Source organism: Antechinus flavipes, chromosome 1 (assembly GCF_016432865.1).
Source record: "Antechinus flavipes isolate AdamAnt ecotype Samford, QLD, Australia chromosome 1, AdamAnt_v2, whole genome shotgun sequence".
Taxonomy (NCBI): Eukaryota; Metazoa; Chordata; class Mammalia; order Dasyuromorphia; family Dasyuridae; genus Antechinus; species Antechinus flavipes.
In genome coordinates, this window is record NC_067398.1 from 160,419,504 (window position 1) to 160,443,817 (window position 24,314).

The 24,314-nt window shown below is 36.9% G+C and overlaps 1 pseudogene; it reads right to left on the bottom strand.

Moving 5' to 3' along the window:
- LOC127544630 (dimethyladenosine transferase 1, mitochondrial-like) overlaps positions 1-23,568 on the bottom strand; it is a 51,609-nt pseudogene extending 28,041 nt beyond the window's left edge.
- Positions 23,569-24,314: the final 746 nt, after the last annotated feature.

Consider the following 24,314-nt stretch of genomic DNA (forward strand, 5'->3'; position numbering starts at 1 on the left):
GGCAAAATCATATCCAACCCCTCCAAACATCTCATCTAAAGTTTATATGCATTCCTGTCAGGAAACATCTGGCCTAGTTTCATGACTTTATCTATTATTTTTGTAGCTATCCCCTTCAGGCCATCTGTCAGACCGGTCACTTTGTCCAACTCAGGGGCCTTCCAGTGTGAAGTGAACTTTTTTGCCTGTCAAACCTCTTTCCCAACATCATTCTCCTGAGGGACATGCTTCATGTCCAGAGAATACACCAATTTGGGACCTATTTCATCTGTATACTCCAGGGGATATGGCCTCCACTTTGTTCATAAACAAAGTTCTTGGATGTAATTGTGACAGGTAGGAATATCCTTTGATTAAAAGTTTCCTACTTCTTCAAATAATTTCTTATCCTCAGAAGGTGGACAAGTCTGAAATTCCCAGGAATAACTTCTTATACTCAATTCCTCAAGTGTCGTTATGTGATCAAAATTCTTAGGCAGAATTAGAAAAAATTCCTGAGTCCTTTCACCTACCTGCTTTAATATCAGTGGCCTTTATTGAAATTCCTTCTAATTCTTTTACTTTTCTGCCCAGTATTCTTAAAAAGTCTTCATTGTTAAAGTCAGCATCAACTGCTAATACCAGGACACCTCTATGCTTTTGAACTGCAAAAGTAAAATAGTACCCTTCAATTACCTTAGCTCTTATCTTTTCCAGAGATTGCTCCATCTATGCTTATATTATTATGCAAACTATTAATTACTGTACAGCATTTATAGCGATAGTAGTTTAATAGATTAGTATATTGTGCCTAAACAAAACAATGGAATAATAACAAATGATATGAGTTCAGATAATGAAACCAGTTATCAAGAACTTTTTAAAGTATATATATAGTGATTCACAAAAATACACATAGCATTCAGACTTTTAAGAAAAACACTATGCCAATAAATCAGCAATTGCATAATAGGATGAAGCCAAGATAATCCACATTGGATAAGCCAAAAGCAATTAAACAAAAATAAATATTGCATTAAACATAAATCTAGGATATAACCAGGAAGCAACAAAATTATCTATGACTAAAGAAAATTTAATTGCTCTGAAGGAGAAAAAAAAGAAAAAGAAAAATGCAAAACAAAAGTGCTTTTCCGGGAGCTTTTAAAACTAAAAAATTGATGGGATAAGGAGGTGGGGAGGGAGTAGGAACCTTAAAGCTTTTTTAGAAGTTTCCTGGTGCCAAACTACTTACCTGGAGCAATGCCAATTCAAATGAAAAGGACTAGATAAGACTTGAGATAAAGGAAATTTCACCATCATGAAAAAAAATCATCCTGAGAAAAAAATCCAAAATTTCTCCCCTACCAAAATTGTTAGCATCCTAACAGTAAACCAGATTATTTTTTTGAAAAAGGTTTCTATATATATTCTATCCAAGCTAGCAAAAGTATAAATACACCTAAAACAGAGGACCTTATAGGATTTAAAGTTGGAATGTTTAGCAGCCATTCAATAAAAGCCTAAGCTGACTTGACCTAATAGTTATATTCAAATAGCATAATTTAGAAAACCATAGATTGTCTTTAAGAGGAAAAAAAAAAACATATTGTCTTTAAGAAGAAAAAAAAAACATATTGAAGAAGTACAGAAGAACAGAGAAAGATTATTGTTCTAGATTTTTAGAAAAATTAACTAAACCCCCACAATTTCTTGTAAAATAAATGATCAAAAATTACATTTTTACAGATGGGGCCCCTAACTAAGAAGATTTCACCTCCTCCCCTTTTTCCTCATGATGGGGGTGTTATTGTGTGACTTGAAAGAGTAGGACAGAATAGACATCTCTAGTCTTTTTTCCCCTGACCCTTCTCCAAGGGAGAGTTTAATTCTTAACAGGAGGGGAAACAGAAAATTAAGGCCAGAACCCTGGCTTCTTGATTTTGAATGAAAGATTTTTCAGTGTACCATACTCTATTTCAATCAATACCTATTGACTGCTTAATTAAAATGACATAATCATTCTGAATAATGGGAAACCTAGTAAATCTTATCATTTCAGAACTTGGTTGCTCTCTCCCATGTCGGCTTATCAATTCCGAAGTTCTTCAGAGAGATTTTGAGAGAGTTATTGCTTCTTCTGGCCTCCATGTAAGATCTTTCCTTCTTTCAGTTATCCAAAAAAATAGTCTTTTAGGCATTAATTTACTTAATTAGTCAATTTTAGTCACTTAACCAATTTAGTCAAATTAACATTTGAACTACCATGTCTAGTCTATCAGAGTTTTACTCTCTACAATAGAGTTTGAATGCTTGGCAGTTCCCCTCAAGAGAAAATACCAGTATCTAGTATCTTATCTTGCCAGTGATCTTCAGAATCTTCTTAAGACATTTCAGATGGAAGTTATCAGTTTCCTGGTATGGCGTATGCTGCCCAGTTTTCACGAACATACAACAATGAGGTCAGCCCAATAGCTCTGTAAACCTTCAGTTCTGTAGGCAGCTTAATACCTGTTGGCTCTCACATTTACACTTAGTGCCTCCTAAACACTGAGCTGTTGTGGATAAATTCATTTAATTTAGCACTATAGTTTCTATCCTTAGAAACTAAGTCAAGAATTATATAGTTTAATGAAAAATATGAAGTTATAATAGACTTTTTTTTTTAAGTTGTGACCCAGGAATCTTCCTGGATGAATTTCATTTTGATCAAATTTGAACATTTTAGAATCAACTCATGTGAAACTCTTCCCTAGGTAGAAAAACAATCCACTGGTCTGAAGTGTTTTCAGTAGGGGGTTCTAATGGGCTCCAACCTACATTATACTTCTTTGTTGTTGGAATCCTTACTAACTGCTAACTAATTAGAGTTGATCTAATCTTACAAGAAGATGTTTTGGGCAGAACCTGAAACAAGGTACTAAGTAGAACTACCCATAATCCCTCTCTCTGGAAGGAGCACAAATAGGCCAATGGGCCAGTCGGAGAGTTCTAGAGAGGAAGACTCTACAAGTCGAGATTTCACCGGAATGACATGAAGATTGGAGCTGGCTGGAGGCTGAAGAAAGCAGAGGCAGAGGCTGAAGGACCAGACCTTTGGATTTAAAGACATTTGGAGAGAGCTCTTGGAACCAAGCAGAGAGATAGGCCTCTAAGCTAACCGGGCTATATTGAAGATAATAAAAGATCTGAACTTTTATCACCTGGCTGTATTTTGAGAAGAAAAAGCTCACCACATTTTGGCGCCCAACGTGGGGCTGACAGACCCCCTCAGTGGATTTCAGTGGAAAAGCTCCGGTCCTGATTCAAGTGGAAAAGCCTCTGATCCTGATCCAGTGGAAAAGACTCTTCAACCCAGAAATTAGGGTGAGTGCAACAAAGAAATTTTGTTAGAAGAGTTAAAGTAGAATTTCAGCTAAGATGGGACAGATATTTAGAAAACAGCCTGTTTCTGTTCAAGGAAAATGTTTAGAGAGCATTGTCAAAATTATGGAAAGCCAAGGTTTAATTATAAGTTTACAGCAAATCACTGAACTTTTACAAACTGTAAAGGACATATGTCCTTGTTTCTCTCTTGATAAGGAATTAGATCTAAATGAATGGAAATTGGTTGGAGAGGATCTTTGTCAATTCTATGATAAAAATGGGCCTAACTCAATAATTAATACATATAATGTAATACAATTGGCTATAAGAAGTTATTTAAGTGATAGAATGATGAAAAGGAAAGTACAGGAGGAAGAAATGCCAACTTTACTAGGTGAAAAGGAGGACGAATCAGATGAGAATGGAGTTAATTACAATTCTGAGTATGATACTTCACAGCAGGAGGAATTAGGTGATTCCACATCTCATGACCCTCCCCCCGCAATTAATCCTTCATGGGTGGAACAAGGGAGAGGGAGAGAGGCAGAAACACAGTCAGCTTCTCCTGTAAAGCAGAATTTGACAAGATTAGAAAAAGCATTAATTAAAGCAAAAAATGAAGGAGAAGATATATCTGATTTTATAAATGCATATCCTGTGATTGAAAAGATTGACTCTTCAGGTCAAAAAGAGAGAAAATACACTCCTTTTAATTTGGAAAAAATTAAAGATTTGAAAAAGGGTTGCACTCTTTATGGGGCTACATCATCTTATGTGAAGATGTTACTGGATAATTTGTCTTATGAAATCTTAACCCCGAATGACTGGAAATCCATCACTAAAACATGTCTTGAACCAGGACAAAATTTATTGTGGCTTTCAGAGTTTCATGAATTATGTAGGATTCAAGCCCAACGCAATAGGCAAACAGGAGCTATTGTACAAGTTGCTTTTGACTAACTAGCTGGTGAAGGTCAGTATGCAGAGAGTTCAGAACAGATTTATTATCCCATAACAGTGTATGAGCAAATTTCTAAGGCTGCAATAAAAGCTTGGAATTCTCTCCCTGGACAGAAAGATGGAAATAATGTTTTCACAAAAATAGAGCAAGGTCCCAATGAACTTTTTGCAGATTTTGTGGGACGTTTACAAACAGCTGTAATAAGAACCATTGGAGACAATGCAGCAACAGAAATAATGACTAGACATTTGGCTAAGGAAAATGCCAATGAGATTTGCAAGAGAATTATATGGGGGCTAGACAAAGATGCTCCTTTAGAGGAAATCATAAGACGCTGTGCCATGGTAGGCACAAATGCTTATTATGCCCAGACTATGATGAACATGGAAAGACAAGGTCCTTCTTGGCAGAGGAATTCTAGAGAAACTCGTCGATGTTTTCAGTGCGGAAAAATTGGACATCTAAGAGCCCAATGTAGATACAGAGACACAATGAGAAGACAGGGTGAGAGAAAACCCAAAACCCCATGTCCAAAATGTAACCGAGGCTTTCACTGGGCCTCTAAATGTATATTGACCCAGAGGAATGAGAGGCAGGGCCCAGCTCTAAAGTATCAATCAAAGGACAGGTGGGGCATGATAGCAGCTGAGATTACACCCAGAGAGACTTTAGAAATTCAGGATTCTGATGTCATCAACCAACAGAAAAGCAATCAGGATTACAGTTGGGAAGAATACAGGCCTTTTAAGACAACAAGACAATATCCAATGCAAACGACTCCAATGTAATTACCAGATGATGAGGAGAAATCCCAAATTTGGTAAATAGAAGGGAATTAGATTAACTGCTTGGGGAAGAGGATCTGCTTATATTTCCACAGATGGAGAAAGAATCAGATGGCTGACTATGAAACTGTTAAAAAGACTTTTAAAAGCTTCAGGAATCATTGGATTTCCTAACACAAGATGAAACTGTTTTACTTCTTGAAAAACCAGCAAGAATCATTGGGTTCCCTGAGATGAAAAATTGTTGATGAGACTTTTGCAGTACTTCAGGGCTTACAGGAACTATTGGATTCCTGGCACATGAACTAATGGACAATGGAATCCTATTGGACTGTTTCTAGGACTTATGGACATGTGTAAATTTTTAGGTTGATTCATGTTGTTACATTACTACTAGCCTGTGTTATATTGCTATGTACTTATGTAAATTATGTATAATGCCTCCCATATTGATGGATTTATGTATACCATGTATATCTGTTACAAAGTTCTGGCCCATATTGATGGATTTATGTGTACCCCCTCAGAAACCCCCTATGTTTTAAAACAAAAGAAAGGGGGAGATGTTGGAATCCTTACTAACTGCTAACTAATTAGAGTTGATCTAATCTTACAAAAAGATGTTTTGGGCAGAACCTGAAACAAGGTACTAAGTAGAACTACCCATAATCCCTCTCTCTGGAAGGAGCATAAATAGGCCAATGGGCCAGTCGGAGAGTTCTAGAGAGGAAGACTCTACAAGTCGAGATTTCACCGGAATGACATGAAGATTGGAGCTGGCTGGAGGCTGAAGAAAGCAGAGGCAGAGGCTGAAGGACCAGACCTTTGGATTTAAAGACATTTGGAGAGAGCTCTTGGAACCAAGCAGAGAGATAGGCCTCTAAGCTAACCGGGCTATATTGAAGATAATAAAAGATCTGAACTTTTATCACCTGGCTGTATTTTGAGAAGAAAAAGCTCACCACACTTTGTGAATGCATATATTGAGCAATTAGATCCAAATTCTTGGCTTTAAGTTACTCTGGTCTTGCTGATCATAGTATCATCTAGCTCTATTCCTTCAAACTTTTTTTTTTCTTCCCATACCTGACCCAAGTCTCTCTCTGTGTTAAACTAAAACAGGGCTTCTTAAAATTTTTTCATTCTCAACCCCTTTTTGCCAGAGAAGTTTTTACATGACCGCAAATATATAGATAGGTATATAAAATAGGTATGCAAATCAAACATTTGCTGATCATAAGTCATAATTTTGTAAATCACGTATTCAGTTATATGAGCCACAGTTTAAAAAGCTTTGAACTAAAGCATAGTCTCAAGGCTGGAGATGTGTTGGGGGGAGGGAGGGGAGGGAGGTGAGGTTGTGTTAATGAGCTAAAGAATGTAATAAGGTACTGTCTTAATCACACACAAGTTCTTTTGCAGTTCTTTCCTACCTTCCTCTGATAAAACACCAATAAAGGTAATGTATTTGAGGTCCTATGAGATTGACTACCTCATCCCTTATTTAAATTGTGAGTCCAGAATGCACTGCTTTCCTGCAATTTACAGAAAAGTTGGGTACTTTGCAAGCTCATATTTGTTCATTATTCATATTACTTTTCCAGGTGTCTTAAGGTAGGAGCACAGATGCCAACGTTGAATTTAAAAACAGATGATGCCCCGTCATTGTTGAAAAACTAAATTCAATTCCTTCACTTGTGTCAAGTTGGAAAACAGGAAAACTGTAGGGCACTGGTTTAATGATGTTTTCTAAATATTTGTGAAATATATCTGTCAAGGACCTTTGCCATGGTGGCAAGAAAATGTTTCCAATTTTCATAGCTTTGCCACTAGTCTTGGCAAGAGGAAAAAAAAAAGGATGGAAAAGTATCTCTCCATGCTGAAAACTCAGTAGGATGGCTGACTGTGTGAATATGCCCTTTAACACTCTATGTCAGTTATTCTCTGGAACCCCTTGCCTAAAGTCTAGGTTCTTAAACTATGGTTCCAGATCCCATATGGGTCTCATAACTGAATGTGGGGGTTGTAAAATTATGATTTATTATTAATAAATGTTTGACTTACATACCTATTTTATATACTGGCATGCCTGGAGTCATGTAAAAATTTCTCAGGCAGAAAGGGGTTTGTTTCCTAGTAGAAATAATATGAGAGGCACAGAGAATCTGGCCTAAAATACAGGTATATATTGTACCTTTCTTCATACCCTGAGGGAGTTGGGGAAAGTCTCTTATTAATGTCATTAATGCCCCATCAATTGTATACCTCCTCAGTTTTGGGGATCCAAGAACTCCCGTTCCATTTAAACACAACAATCAGATTAGCTTCCTTCTACAGAGGACTGTTTACTTCAAAGAATAGCAAGAACAAACTCATAATCCCAACTCTTTAAGTGTAAAATCTTCTCTATACTAATGATTCTCAAACTTTTCTGAGTATCTTTATCCTATTAAAGATTATTAAGAATCGGTCCAAAGAATTTTTTAACATGGGTTATATTTATATTTTTAAATTAGAAATAAAAACTAATTTTAAATTTGTAGGCCCTCTTAAAGGATTCAGAGACTCCCTAGGATTTTCTGAATCACACTTTGAGAACCACTGCCCGCTAAACTTTCTCAGTTTCTGGGTAGTGTTTATCATCTGCCAGGTACTATGCTAAGCATTTTACAAATATATCTCAGTTGATCCTCATCTATATCCTATAACAATCCTATAAGGTAGATTCTAGTATTATCCCCATTTTACAGTTGATAAAACTGAGGCAAACAGAGATTAAATGATTTGCCCAGGATTACATAGCTAGTTAAGTGTCTCAGGCCAGATTTGAACTTAAGTTTTACCGACCCCAGACCCAGTGCCATATCTACTGTTCCACCTAGTTGCCTCCAAGAAGATATCTGTATCTCTCTTAGAACCCAGCACCGGTTTATGTGCTTAATCAATGTTTGTTGAATAAGTGAATTGGCTATTTTCCTCCTCCAATGGCAATATTTTGGGAAATAAAAATTAAAATTGCTATAAATTTCCACCTCACACCCATGAAATTGGTAGAGATGACAAAAATGGAAAATGGCCATTGTTAGAGGGACTAAAGATAAATAGGTCCATTGCCTTGTTGATGGAGCTATGACTTGGCCCAGTCATCCTGAGAAGATGTCACTATTCTGTGTACTCCCTTTGATCCAGTGATACTACTAGTCATATACCCAGAAGAGATAAAAGAAAGGAGGAAAGGATCCACGTATACAAAATAGTAATAGCTTTCTAAACAAATTACAGTTTGTTCTGGTTGTCTTGAATTTTATCTTGCCACTGAACTGAGATGATTCTGAAGGAAATAGTGAGACTGATAATACACAACTCTGACTCACAAATCAAATTCACTTGCAGATCAAGACATCACTCTCATGATGTCATTGCTTTTCTTTTAGAATGAAGATGAAGGACAACAAAACAACAACAATAGTTTATGAATATAATAGGGTATTATTGAATTATAAGAAATGACAAAAAGGATTGATTTGGGGAAGATTGGTATAAAATGATACAGAGTTAAGAATGGGGAATCACCAACATTTTTATGATCCTCCAAGATTTGCAAAGATCTGTACAAATATTATTTGGTCTGAGTCTTCCTGGTCTGAGCTTAGTGCTCTATGCACTGTGCCATCTAACTGCTCCTCCATCACTATTCCCATATGGACTGTGGATGCAGCTCTGGAGCTCTCTTCTGACAGAGACCCACCCTACAGGGCATCAAGATTAGCCCAGGACCCCTCCCTATTTAGCTCAAACTTAAGTGGTCTCATTCAGCTGGAGAAATGGAGCTGATATAACTTGAATGGTCTTATTCAGCTGGAAACCTAGGCCTGGGGGCAGTGACAACATTGAGAAACCCCAGTCTCAGATTTCCTATAAAAAGACAATTTTAATTCTTTTAATATTAATTTTAATTTTAATTAAATTTTAAATTTAATATTAATTAAGCAATTAATATCTTTGCAGAAGAGGGACCTCTCCTCTTGTCACAGCTGCCTGCCAGGACTCCTGCCTGCTGTGCAGAGACCTTCTTCCCAGTGATAACCTCTTGTTATTTCTCTGACAGGACCTTGCTACTGTCTTCCTAGCAAAGCTGACTTCTCAGCCAACAATAAACTTCCTTTTTGCCAGTCAGACTTTTTAGGTTCATGACTTCTTTCATATTGGACCAGACCAGAGGGGGTTTCCACAACTCTCTGCACTGCTATTAACCACATCATGGACATGGACATGGAGAAATATATTCACAAAGTATGATATTTATAAAGAATTAATTATAATCATGGTTTTATCCATTATATAGTTATATATATTTAATAAGGGGAGGAGGGAAAACTTGATGGAAAAGGTAGAACTTGAATTGCATCCTAAAAAATGGGTAATATGCTAACAGGTAGAGAGGGTAGGGCTGGCATTTCAGTTATGTGAAATCATGTGTGAAAAAAGTGAGGAAGCAATAAAATGAGTAATATTTAAGGGAGAGTAAGTAGTCAGGTCTGGCTGGCATATAGAATATAGATGGGGCGGGGAGCAAAACAGGCTGTAAGGAAGGATTACAGAAAGATTGTGGAGGATTGTAAATGCCACTATAAGCAATTTGAACTTTCTTCAGTAGGCATTGAAATATTGTGTTTATTATTGTTCAGTCGTTTCAGTCATATCCAACTCTTCATGACCCATTTGGGTTTTGTGTGGTTTTGTTTTTTTGACATAGATACTGGAGTAGTTTTCAGCTCATTTAACAGATGAGTAAACTAAAGCAGAGTTATGAATTGTGCATTGTCGCACAGAGTATAAAGTGTCTGAGGCGAGATTTGAACTTAGGTCTTTTCTGATTCCATTTCTGATTCTATCCACCATTTGTAGGAATATTAATCTGGTGGGATTCATGTAGAATGAGAGAGCAAGAATGAAGGAGGGAAGTCCATCGAGAGAATAAGTCCTTAGCCTAGAAGAGAGATAATGAAGCTCATCAGCAGGAATAGGAACCATAGGCTTCCAGGAGAACAACATCACTGATATAGAACTGATGACATTCGACAAGAGTGGGATGCTGCCCCTGTTCTGAACACTTTCTTTGTCCATATATAGGTTGTCTTTCATATATAAGGGACCACGAATAGGATACAGTATTGTGGGAGTGATCTAACCAGGGCAGAGTCAGATGAGAATATCCCTTCCCTTGCTCCGGACTCTATAATACTGGGACTCTTGCTTATCACTTCTCCAATTGTGGTCCAAGGGTCCCTGAGAGTTGAAATCAAAATGATTTTCAAAATAATATCAAGATGTTTTCATTTCTAATATTTTGATAGTTATTGATTGACATAATCCACAGTAACAAAGAGCTCATGGAAGGGAATAGTCCTCAGTTACTTTAACAGTATAAAAGAGTCTTGAGACTAAAAAGTTTGAGAACCACTGGTGTAGCTGAACACTGAGTTTTTTCTTTTTTCTTTAGTATTTTATTTTTCCCCAGTGACATTTAAAAGCAATTTTTAACATTTATTTTTAAAATTCTGAGTTCCAGATACTCTTTCTCTTGGTTCCAGCCCCACTCCCATAGAGGGCCAGTATTGAATAAATCTATGAACAGCTAGAATCTGGTCCAGGTATTAATAATCATAAAGCCATACTTGGTAAATTTAGGACAATTTTGATGAAGAATGCATGCAATAGGAACAAGGCATTTTAATCATACTATTTACCCCTTAACAAAGAATTAAAAACATACTTGAGATAAATATATTAGTATGATAATTTCTGCTATTTACTACTCCATTTCAACAAGTACTTTGATAAAACATCATAACTATTTACAATTCTGTTGATATTGATGAGCATCACAATTAGACTATTTATAATTCTGTGTTGATAAGTATCTTGGTATTGGATAGTAAAGGTGGATACTAAAATGTAACTGTATGGAATGTGAATTAACCCCGGAGGAATATGGTGGTAGGATAGCTAGTAATGTTGTAACACTAGCCTAAATATATATATATTAAGCCTGGCATTGAGATTAATGAATGTAGATGGCAAAGAATATCTTCTATCTGGCCTTGGAGATTCATTCATATTCTCAGTATTTACTGGAGCTGGACTTTAACTGACAGCATCTTAAACAGGATGGACTTGAATGTCTGGCAGGAGAGGGCCCACTTGGTGAGCTCACAATTAAGGTTAGAGGGAAAAGTAAATTACAAGAGAAATAAGATAAAGTAAGGAAGAGGTGGTCACCAAAAGTAATTTATCACTAGAAGTAATTTATCACCAGGCTGACAGAAGGAATAAGATATGAGATACTACACATAAAGTGTCATAAGATATTGTATATTAAATAAAAAATATGAGGTGTAGAATATAAAATATCAGATACAAGATATCAGATATTATATAAATTATAAGTTATAAAAGATAAATAAATAAGATTGATCATTCTCCAGCTGATATCAATATATAGTACGCATACTGAATCGGAATAGGACAAAATCAATCAGATAACAGGAACAGAGAATATTATCTGCAAATTTTCTTGCTAACTGCTTTGACACTTTTTAGATTGGTGCTCAGTGGCAAAAACCATCTCTGAAAAAGGAGACTATTTGATATGAAAGGCAGCATTTTTTGAGGAATGCCTAGAGAGGCATGGGTAAAGTACCAGGAAAATTGATAGGGGAACATCTTACACAAAAATCAGGCAAGGACCTAATGAGACTTGTTGACTTTGTCAATCACTTAAAGACAGCAAACCAGCCTTCAGTCAGCAGGGGGAGGCAGCTTAAATTTTACTGAAACAATTTGCTTTAGAAAATGCTAATGCTGAATGTAAGAAAGCATTAGCTGGGGAAAAATTTTTAAAAAGTCTTTAGTAGAAATGATTCAAAGATGTCAGAATGTTAGGACTTTTACTTCTCAAGCTGCAATAATGACAGCTGCACTAAGTCAGAAAAAGTTACGATCTCCACAAATCTTCAAATTCTCGTAGATGCTATAATGGTGGACAATTGGGTCACATAAGAAAAAAATTGTACTTATCAAAAGGTTGCACCTCATGGCAATTCAGCAAGAAAGGCAGACATTGGGCTTCTGAATGCCATTCACAGAATAATAGAGAAGGCAATCAAATATCAGGAAACTGTTTTTGGGGCCAGCTCTAGCTCCTCAAACAATAGGAGCCATACTTTCCCTTATTCCCCCTCAAGCTAAGTCTGCAAACAAAATACCTTAAATTCTATTTTTTTGACTATATAAGATTTAATGCATTCTACCCCAGGGAAGTGCCAGCCTTGATTTGTCCCCCTGGGTGTCCCACCAATTTACTGATAATATGGACTATGTTCTCTCCCCACTGGAGACCCACTCCAGGCCTCTTCTTTCTGGTATGCTAGGTCTCATTTTAGGATGCAGTTCACAGGCTGCTAGGGTTTAAGGCGATGCCTGGAATAACAGATTCTGATTTTGCAGGAAAATAGGTATTTGCTATGCCACTCCTCACCATGATATTTTTTTAAAAGGGGGGAAAGGATAGCATAGTTATTAATAATACCTTACAAAAAATTAGGAAAAACATTAAGTTAAATTTTAAAAATTCAGATGGTGAAGATTTTAGAGGTACAGGAAAAGAGACATTCTAGATTCAATCTATTGCTGATTCTAAGCCAATTTTAAAATAGAAATTAGAAGGGATAATTTAGTTACTCAAAATGATTATCAAAAATTGTGGAGGGATATTGTAATGCTGGAGGAACTGAGCAAGACAGAGATTAGAGAACAATTTAATAGTTTATTAAATGAAGAGATTTTCTGGGATCAAATGATCCATGTTTGATCTCACGGCTGAACGAGACTATCGTCTCAAAGAATCCAACCCTGAGTATCAGGACAGCAAGATTTTTTATAGGATGACAAGAACAATGACATAATGGGGGAGGTACCTGGATGGGGAAAACCTAATGGGGGGAAGCACCTAGGATGACACAATGGAGGGAGATACTGGAGAGGTTACTGATATTCTAATAATGTCTAAAATGGATAGACCTTTATCTGTCAAATATTAAGAAGGAATGATTATAATCTAAATATATAAAACCTTTATCTCATCAAACATTAAGAGGGAAAGGTTATAACCTGAGGCAGAGTAACTAAATAGGACAATTGGGAAACTATCAGGACATTAAAAGAGAACTATGGCACAATAATATTAATTGGAAAAAACTGTATTTGAAACTGGAAACACATGAATTGACAAAATTATTCAAAATTTTAAGAGGAATTATAACTCTAATTCAAAAAAAAGTCTGAGGATTAGCTGCAAACAATAGGTGGTTTTTACAGATGCTACTAATAAACAATCAGCCATATATATATTCCACCTACTACTAAATATGTTTTTAACACCCTGTTTGAATATACACAGCAGAATGAGTTATATGCAATTATTACTTCACTGTATATTGCTCAAGAACCTCTTAATATTTCTTCAGATAGCAAATATGCTGTTTAGGAAATAGCTCCAGCCCTGGACATCCGGCTGGTTAAATGAGATTGTTTTAATGTTAATTATTTCTATTGTTTAAAAAGAATGTTTTATGTTTGCACGATATTAAAAGCTGAATAACTGTTTTTATTTTTCAAGTTTATGGCTTTCGGCAAACTTGGAACAGTCTTCTTCTTCCTTGTCAATTTTGTCTGTAATTCTGCACAGAATGTCTGTGTCATGTTTGTTCTGTGAACTAGATTTTGTTACCCTGAAAGATTTCTTAACCCTTAATTCCCATTTTTAAAAAGGAAATAGCCTCACTTTTTCCTGTGGATCCCAATTCTGGCCAAACTTGAAGCTGCAGAAAATAACTTAGCTAATCAAAATCATAGAGCTGCAAAAATGACAACAGATTCTCAAGGTTTTGAGACAAAATGATTAAGGAATTTAGCAATTAGTCAAAACAACAATTAAGAAAATAACAATTTTTTGCTAACCCTTATTTGATGTTTATCTTGTCTGGAGTCTCCTTTTACTCCATTGGGAAAGCACCTCAGGTGGGATTAAGGGTGGACCCTTTAAGGATTGCTAATAAAATTGATATAGCCCAAATCTCTCTATTTGCTAACTTCCTTCATCTCAAATCAGATTAAGAAAGGAGAATGCTAAAGTATTGCAGGGAAAGCAGCAACAGTGGTGGGCTTATAACCTTGCCCAAACACTTCCAAACCCAGCTTGGGGGAATGTGGATGGAGTGGAGGTCAAATTCCATGATCAGCATTTCCTGAGCCCTAGCACACCTGAAACTACCACCAAAGGGAAATTCTGGCACCAGTTATTCCAGCCTTCATCAGGTTCTTTCCAACAACTGCTTGGGAATGCAGCATGGCAGTGGGAAGTGAACTCTGTTTTCAGTAAACCCACTATTCTCTGTTCAGTTACAGAAATGTATTAGTTATGTAATTTATGGCAAATTATCTTCTCTCTGCCCAGTTTTCTGATTTGTAAAGATAACTAATGATTGTTGTTGTGAAGATCCATGATTAAATAGTGCTTAGTAAAAAATAAATGCTCTGTGAATGTTAACTCCAATAAAGGATAAAATTGCTTCATATTTGATAACTTTATGGGTTTTTAGATGTGACCAACATACAATGCCAATGTTGAGAAAAATAATTTTGGGGTGTGTGTAAACGAAATTAAGCAAATTCAACTAAATTAAGACCTTGCTAGGCCTAGGAAAATAGTACATAAAATCTCTTTCTCTTTCTTCTACCTCCCCTCCTTCCATGACTGGAAGAAGGGGTAAGAGAGAGAGAAAGAAAATGTACATAATTCAGTAAAATTTGTTATATTGTTAAGTAATAGTAAAAATAGTTTTAAAGGCGCTCTAATGAAAGTCCACTAAAAGGAAATATAAATTGAAATCTATTTGCACCAAATTTAGGAAAACAGAAAAGCAGTTCACAGCTACTTAAAAACTGCCCCCCCCCCCAAAAAAAAAAAAAAAAAAAAAAAAAAAAAACCCAGCCTGCTTTTGAGTTATCTAGTGTCAGGCTTCTCAGGGCCCAGTCACAAAAAACTGACACCTTAACTCTTTCCTGGCTCACAAAAGCGAAATGATTTGTGTGAATTGGAAAATATCCAAATGACAATTCGGTTTGTCTGGGACATTTCATTAAAATTTAGGAAATTTCATGAACTAAAGTTAAGTAAATTTTAAAATCTATTTAAAAAATGTGTCATGTTTTCTCCCTAAAACAAAAAGGAAAATTATTTAAAGGAATGGAAATCCTCCCTGAGTTTGGAGACAGAATAGATTTGTCAATTAAAAGGAGGTAGAAAGTTTGTCTAGCCTTGCTAATTCTGTTTTATATTATTGTGTAAATGTAATTTTAGGAATTAGATATTTTCGCTGTTGCTAAAAAATTAAAAGGAAATTACTTAGGAAAAATCTAAAATTATTAACTAAGTTATTTGGAGCAATTGTCATCAGTTTAAATATAAATCTGATAATTATTGTTTATGGAATAAAACGGGGAGGAGGTGAAAGCCTTATCAGTTCGACTTCCAGTATGAAGATGTCAAACAGCACAGCCTATAAAAACACTAAAGATGGTTGGGGTGGGCTGTTGCTACAAGCTCAGGCAGTTCCCTGGGGCTTCTTGTCAACTCCTCTTAATTTGTAAGCCTGCCAGTCTTCTTGAAACCTTCAAAATAAGTAAGGTCATCAGCTCTGAGACATGAGTCTGTTTTATATATATAAGCAAGTGTTTACTAAAAATCTATAAGCTCGTTTAATGAGCAATCCTTTACGCCAGGATATATTTAAACATATAAAACAAGTTAAATAATCTCCTATGTGTCTAAGTTTTGGTAAACTTTTTAAAAAATCATTTATGTAGCCCTAAACTGCTATTAGTAGAATTTGCTATTAGAAATAAAATCTCTTGGGACTGTAACTGATATTCCTTTGAGTTTTGAATTTGATTTTCTGATCATTAAGTCACTAACCTCCCACTTGAGAGAATTATTATAAGCTGCTCAGAAAAATGTGACCCTGAACAGGTAGAGATCTGTATCTGGACAAGAGTTGGGAGTTTCTGCTCAAGGTGAGATTCTTTTGACTCAGTTCCCCAGTTGTGTCTCTTTGAATAAGAACCCACCTGATTATTCCTGAGTCTGATGAGGTAGAACTATTATAATTGGATATCAAACTGGACTAAGGAAGCTTTATTTTGTCATGTGTATTTTCCTTCTATAACAAATAATTTCTAGAATCAGAGCAAATGGTCAACACAAGCCATGAACACAATTCAATTATAAAATATCTTGTTGTTTTCAATCTGAAAATATATAGTCATTATATCCTAAATAACTTGGTGAATGAATATTTGGCCTAGTTATTTATCTGTTATAGATACATATATATGGTTGTATCTGTATGAAATAAAGTCCTGAAAAGTTTCCAAAATAATGTAAGAACAATTAACATGATTGTCCGTAAAACCTAACTGTTATTTTATTGTTTATTGAAACTAAAGCTGAAATATCTTTAATATTTGTGTATACTGTCTGTCCCGTGACACAAATATATTTCATTACATGAAGAGTTGCTGGCCTCTTTATATCTTACATCAGTCCCTGTGGACTTGTCTTTCTACCTCAGATTATCCTAACTTTTATTTGTTAGATTTGTTTTTTATTGTAGATTTTGGTTATTTAAATTACATTGACCACTTCAAGGAATTGAATCAACCATTGGATACTTCAGTCAGTTCCAGCTTGACAGATCCTCCAAAAGAATAATGGGATCCTGCAGGTGACTCAGCTCGACACCCATCCTCAGCAGGAAATAGTTTCAGAAGATGAGTTTATCGCCCCTGCTCCCAGAAAACTTTGGGTCCCCTTGGTTTGGGGAGGAACATTTTTTTTGGAGGGGAAGAGGAAGTGGTTTTTAAAAAGTATGCTTCAATCTGCATTTAGATACCATCAGTTCTTTCTCTGGGTTGGGCAGCATTTTTCATCATAATTCCTTCATAATTGCTGAGAATACTTATGTCATCCACAGCTCATCATCTTACAATATTGCTTTTACTTTGTACACTCTTCTTTGTACTTTGTACACAGTACATTGCATTTTGTATCAATTCATTGAAATCTTTTCAGATTTTCCTGAGAGCATCTTGCTCATCATTTCTTATAATACAATCGTATTCCATCATAATTACATATTAAAACCTATTCAACCATTCCCATTGATGGACATCTCCTAAATTTCCAATTCTTTGCCCCCAGAAAAGAATTTGTATAAATATTTTTGCACATACATATAGATCTTTTCCCTTTGGGTTTTTTTAATCTCTTTTGAGATACTATTAGGTCAAAAGCTATGCATGGTTTTTTAGCCTTTGGGCATAATTCCAAAATGTTCTACAGAATAATTGAATCAAACAACAACTACCACCTTCACCAGTTCACAACCTTCCCATCAATGCATTAATGGATTCTTTTTTCCCCCCACGTAATATTTTTCTTTTCTGTTTGTTCTATTAGCCAGTCTAATAAGTATGTGATAATACTTCAGAATTGTTTTAATGTGCATTTCTCCATCAATAAAGATCTAGAGTATTTTTTTATATAAGTATAGCTATGCTTACTTCATCTGGAAACAGTTCATATCTTTTGATCATTTATCAATTGGGGAATGACTCTTATTTTTATAAATTTAATTCAATTCTCTATGTGTTTGAAAAATGAGGCCTTGGGGCAGCTAGATGGTGCAGTGGAGAGAATACCAACACTAAAGTCAGGAGGACCTGAGTTCAAATCTGACCTCAGACACTTAACACTTCCTAGCTGTGTGACTCTGGGCAAGTCATTTAACCCCAATTGCCTCAGCCAGAAAAAAGAAAAGAAAAGAAAAAAGAAATGAAGCCTTTATCAGAGAAATTTGCTTCAAATTTTCTCTATAATTATTCATGCTAACTACCTCCTCCCCCAATCTGCTCTTCCTTCTATCACCTCCCCTTCCTTATCCCTTTCTATAGGGTAAGATAGATTTCTATACCCAATTGAGTGTATGTGTTATTCTTTCTTTGAGCCAATTCTGATGAGAATAAGATTCACTCATTCTCCCTCACTTCCACCCTTTTATTCTCCACTGGAAAAGCTTATTCCTGCCTCTTTTATATGTGATAATTCATCCCATTCTACTTTCCCCTTTCCCTTTTTCCTCATACATACTTCTCTCACTCCTTAATTTTATTATTTTTTTAGACATTATTCCTTCACATTCAACTAACACCTATACCCTCTATCTATATATACTCTTTTTAATTGCTCTAATATTGAGAAAATTCTTAACATTGACTTTTTAGCTACCACACCATACTTATGAATTGATATGAAATTTAAAAAATCCAGATTTTTTTTTGCGTGAACCATTTCTAATTGTGATTTTTTTCCATCCTATATTCATGCAACTGATGAATTATCAAGTAGATGGATTTACATTTATTTCAATATTTCAAAGGATCCATGATCTCATCTTTGTGGGTGATCCTTCCAAAAGCACAGATCTATATGTATCCCTCCTTTTCATCAAATGTAATTCATAGAGATAATTAGGTGGTACAGCACATATATTTACTAGTTGTATGACCTTGGACATGTCCCTGAGTTTCTCTAAGTCTCAGTTTTCTCATCTGTAAAATGGGGAGAATAACAGAACCCACCTCACAGGGTTGTTGTGAGGATCAAATGAAATATTTGTAAAGAGTTTTGCAAACTTCAAAGCACTACATAAGTATTAGCAGATTCTTTAATAAATTTAACACGTGGAATCTATCACACTGAAGACATCTATCTCTTTAAGTTTGTTTCATTAATCTTTATTAAATTTCATCTTATGAAATAATAATAGCTAACATTTATATAATGTTTTAAGTTTACAAAGCACTATACACATTATATATACATACATAATTTGATCATAGAGCCAATGTTGTTGCTTCTCAAGGTGTTGTTTTCCAATAAGTTGTTTAACCTTTTCAGCTTCATTTTATCTCCAAACACCACCTCATTTCCTTCAGAGTGGCTAAGATGAGAGAAAAAGAAAATGACAAATTCTAAAGGGGATGTGAGAAAATAGGCACACTGATGCATTGTTGGTGGAGTTTTGAACTAGTCCAATCATTTTGGAAAGCAAAAGCTATTAAACTGCGCATACCCTTTAACCCAGCAATATCACTGCTAGCTCTATATCCCAAAAAGACACAAGGAAAAGGACACATTTGTACAAAAATATTTATAGCAGTTCTTTCTGTGGTGACAAAGAATTGAAACCTGAGGGGATGCCTGTCGATTGGGGGATGGCTGAATAAGTTATGGTATATGAATATGATAGAATACTATTGTGCTTATGCTAGAAGAAGGCTATGGTTTCAAAAAGACCTGAAAAGAACTGATAAATGGTCAAAGGACAAGAACAGACAATTTTCAGACAATGAAATTAAAGTTGTTTTTAGTCATATGAAAAATACTCTAAATCATTATTATTAGAAAAATGCAAATTGAGACAACTAGAAGATACAATTTCATACCTTTCAGATTGGAAAAGATAATGATGAATGTTGGAGGGAATATGAGAAAACTTGAACACTAACGCATTGTTGCTGGAGTTGTGAAATGATCCAAACATTCTGGAGAACAATTTGGAACTATACCCAAAGGGCTATCAAACTAATATAATAATAATATTCTTTGATCTAGCTGTATTTCTACTGGGTTGGTGTCCCAAAGATATCATAAAAAAAGGAAAAAGACCCACATGTGCAAAAATATTTGTAACAATGCTTTTTATAGGGACAAGGAAGTAGAAATTGACTAGATGCCCATCAGTTGGAGAATGGCTGCATAAATTATGTTATATGAATGTTACGGAATATTACTGTTTTATAAGAAATAACAAGCAGGCTGGTTTCAGAAAAGCCTGATGAGACTTACATGAACTGATGCTAAGTGAAGTGAGCAGAACCAAGAGAACCTTGTACACAGCAACAACAAGATTATGTGATGATCAACTGTGATGGACTTGGCTCTTTTCAACAATGAGGTATATAAAATACAGTATCACTCCAAATGAGGGACTGCGGGCCCTTTTATGGGTAGGTATATATACCAATAAATCTATCCCTTGCCTGCTTACATGATTTATTGCTCCTGAAATAGTCTTGAAGTATATCTCTGAAATGGAGCCATATCACAGGAGCTAGAGAAAAGATATAACACACATGTGATAGACATAATCAACTGAGCACTACCATCCTCCCCACCTCCGGTCAGTTCTGTCTGGAGTGTATCCCATGGAACCAGAACTCTTCTGAGGACATCTTTACCTTGGTCCTTTCCAGTGGGTAACATTTGCTGGGACAGCTAGGTGGTACAATCCATAGAGTGCCTTACCTGGAGTCAGGAAGACTCATCTTCTTGAGTTCAAATCCATTCTCAGATACATACTAGTTATGTGACATTGGGCAAGTGCCTCAATTTCCTCATCTATAAAATGGATGGAAAAGGAAATGGCAATCCACTCCAGTATCTTGGTCAGGAAAACCCTCTATGGGGTCACAAAGTCAGATATAACTGAACAACATAATTAATTTAATAATAATTTTAATTAATAATGATAATTTGTTGACTCAATATTGAAAAAAAAACTTTTGGATTGATACAGTAAATCCAAAATAGTCCCTGGATAACTTTTCCTCCTACTTTTCTCCAGGGTCAGCTGCTCCCCATTTTTTTTCTTCCTCTCTCTAAAACGTGTAATACAGTCCTGAAGCAGTGGCCATTCAGTAGAGTGGCCCAGACCCAACTACTTGAACTCTGAAGTGTGCTATGATCTCCACTGCCATAAATCCTCAGGAGCCAGATCATGCACTGGCAAAAGAGGGCTCTCAAAGCCCTAGTTGCCTTTCTCTTTTACATTTCTTTCTTGCGGATAGGTAGTAAAATGGCAAGCCTGAGATGGATATTTTTCAGCTTTGAATTTAAGAATTAAGCGATTTCTGGGTCTTTTAGCTGGTACCTGATTATACTATGAAAGTTGCCCCTTATATCTACTACAGCACTTTTTAGAGAAGATGATCTTTAGTTGGTAGATGAGTCCAAACTTTGGCCTGGTTTGTCAGAACACATGGAGCAAGAAGGAATTATTTTGACTGTGCAGAACCAGAATAGAACATAAAATGTCCATTGCAATCTTGCAAATTCATCATATTTTGGTGTTTTATATATCTATCTCCCAGAAGAGAATAAAAGTAGCTATAAGTTGCTAAATGGAAGGTCTATAATTCATGATGGTGTAGAGGCATATATAATGCACACAAATAAAATGCTTCTGGGCTTCCTTTTCCATTTGGTTGCAACAATCATTAGCAGATATTGATCAAGAACTCAATATAGCTTTATTTTCTACCTAGTATACATTTTAAAAAGCCATATATAAGTGGTGGCAAATTTGCCAAAAGGCTTAGGTCTCCTGGGGGAACAGAATATCAAGGATGCATGGTGGGCTTTGGGACAGAATTAAGTTGAGTGCTTGAGTAAATGCTCACCAATGGACCACCCTCTATCCCCAAGATGAGTCTGGGGAAGAGAAGCAGAAGCAATAGCACCCCCAAAAGATTTGAAAGAGGGTCATTTTGTAAGTGAGATGGAGGAGAGAATAAGCAAATCTTGGATTCTGCTGGGCCTGGGTGAAGTAGAACTGAAGGATTATGTCTACTGGCCTGTTGAATCTCCTGCTTCTGATCTTTTCTAAGAATCCAGCTAGGGTCTGGCAAAAGAGACCTGAAAATGATTCCTTCTTTTCCCAAAGAGGAGTTGTCTAGGTCACCTCAAGTTCTGGTATAGATAATATTATTTATGGACTATTTATAAGAGTCCCTGGGTCCCTGGCTAATTGATTTCTTGCTAAGCCCTCTTCTTTTATAAGGCTACAGGTGAGGAGAAGAGCTCCAAAACTCTTTCTCTTCTCTCTCTTTGACTTTGGGAATGAACCATGAGGTAGAACACTTGAGAAGCTCCTTCAGGGAGACTTTCACCTTAAGTTCTGCCACTGTAAAGACCCCCTGGAGGACAAACAGCTTCATTCTGTTATCTATGTGGGGCTAGCTGAGTCCTGAGCTGGAGAATTCCAACCTTATTCAATTGAAGATTTTCTATTCAATTCCAGCTCAAACTCCACCCACCAGCCCCCATGGAGAGGGGGAGCAGGCCTCTTTGTAGCCAAAGGCTTCTATTATAAAAACTGGCAATTTTAAACCCAATCCTCGAAGAGGACCTAATATGCCATCCATGGCATATTAACAAACGCTGCCCGATGGAATGATATTCTTTTTCAGCGTTACCCTCTCTTTATCCTCACCTATTTCCCTAATAAGACTTTATACCTCTCTGTCAGGATTTCTCTATTAGAACTTTACTTCTCTGTCAGGACCTTGCCACTAAGGAATTCAGCCTTTCTATTCATGCTTAGCAAAGGCTGACTTCCCAATGCCCATAATAAACTTCTTTTTATCAGTCTAGCTTTTCGAGTTCAGAAATTCCTTTATGAAGGACTTATGCCAACAAAAAGAGGTTCCCACAACTCCTTACCTTGCACCAATTCTAAAGGGGTTTAGGGGAGCCAAACCTGTTCGTTTGGTTCCCTGAACCTTGAATCTGCCACTAACCTCCTCATTTAACTCCCTGACCACCAGGAACCCTAATCTCATCATCTGATTCCCTGAATCTCTCATCACAGGGACTACCACTTTATATGCTACCCATCTCATCTACTGCCCTGCCTGTAAAGAGGGACAAACTTCTAATATTTTTATGTCACAAGCATATTTGGTTTTAGGGGAGGAAAAGTTCTTGCTAAATAGTAGCGTATATTGCAAAGCAGTCTGTTAGAATCTGAGAATGTCGGCACTGACTCTAATAAATTTACAATTCTCTAGTTTTTTTTTTTTTAATGTATTTAAATTCCTAAGCATATCAATTAAACTTCCAGACTTCTCTGTTCTCAGGTTAGTTGCCTGCATAGGAAAATATTGAAAAGTTAGTTATTCTTACACTACTCTGGGATTAGAAGTATGGGTGGGTTAAAAAAAAAATCGTTAGAAACTGAAAGCACAATTGTTTAGTAATAGGTTCTCTTCTTGGGCCATCTTGATCCACTTCTTCCCCCAAGTGAAGGGTTTTCATTCCAAGAAGGCGGACACACTCACTCAAAAGACGCACTTCTTAACTCCTTTCTATCTCTCAAGCCCTGACCCTTACCCTTCTTCCTCAAAGTAGCGCATAAAAACTAAAACCGGAGGGCCTCCGCTCTCCAGCTCCAGAACTAGCCGGTCCCGGATCAGTGCTGCAGTGGTTAGTTGGATTGTTTCCGCACTGCCCATGGCTGTCTATTAAATAAGCCGGTGAGATGGCAGCATGAGGCAAAAATCACTGCCGCGGCCGCCGCAGAAGCATGGGGCTCTGGGTTGCCAGAAGGACTTGAAATAGAGTTTATTCTAGTCCGGAACACCCGCGGGGCAGGGAGCCTGAAGGCTAGTCAAGTCCTTCCCTACGGTCTGTTTGCAAAGAAAAAAAAAGCTATCGACCTTAAAGGTCAGTGAGAGAACAGGAGCCTAGGTGTGTTATAAAGGCTGGGGGAAGGTCGGGGGAAGGGAATTAATAGCAGCAAAGAGATGCTTCTTCAAACTTTCTCCTAAAGTGAAAAGGGAAAAGAAGGGTACAGTCCGGCTCCGATGAGAGTGAGTGGGTGAGTAGTTGGTGGACTTAGAATACAGAGCCAGGGGGCAGGATCTAGTTCGCAGTTGGGGGCGGGGTGGAGTGTTTTGTTATTTGGGTGCCCCCATTAATGCACCCTAGTAGAGTCAGAGGCCGCGAGAAGGCGAGGAGGAGGAGACGCTGGCGCCCCTCCTTTTTTCCGACACGTCATGGGGTCCGCTGAGTTCCCCCGCCGCCTCCCGCCCACCCCAGGCGGAGAAGCACCGAAGCAGCTCCCTCGCAGTCCGCACGGAAGAGGGAGGGAGGGCGGGCAAGAGAGAGCCGGCGCCGCGGCGGCCGCTGTCGCAGCGGAGGAGCCTACCGGAGCAGCGGAGCCCCGCCTGCCGCCTAGCTCTGCAGCTTCAGGGACCCC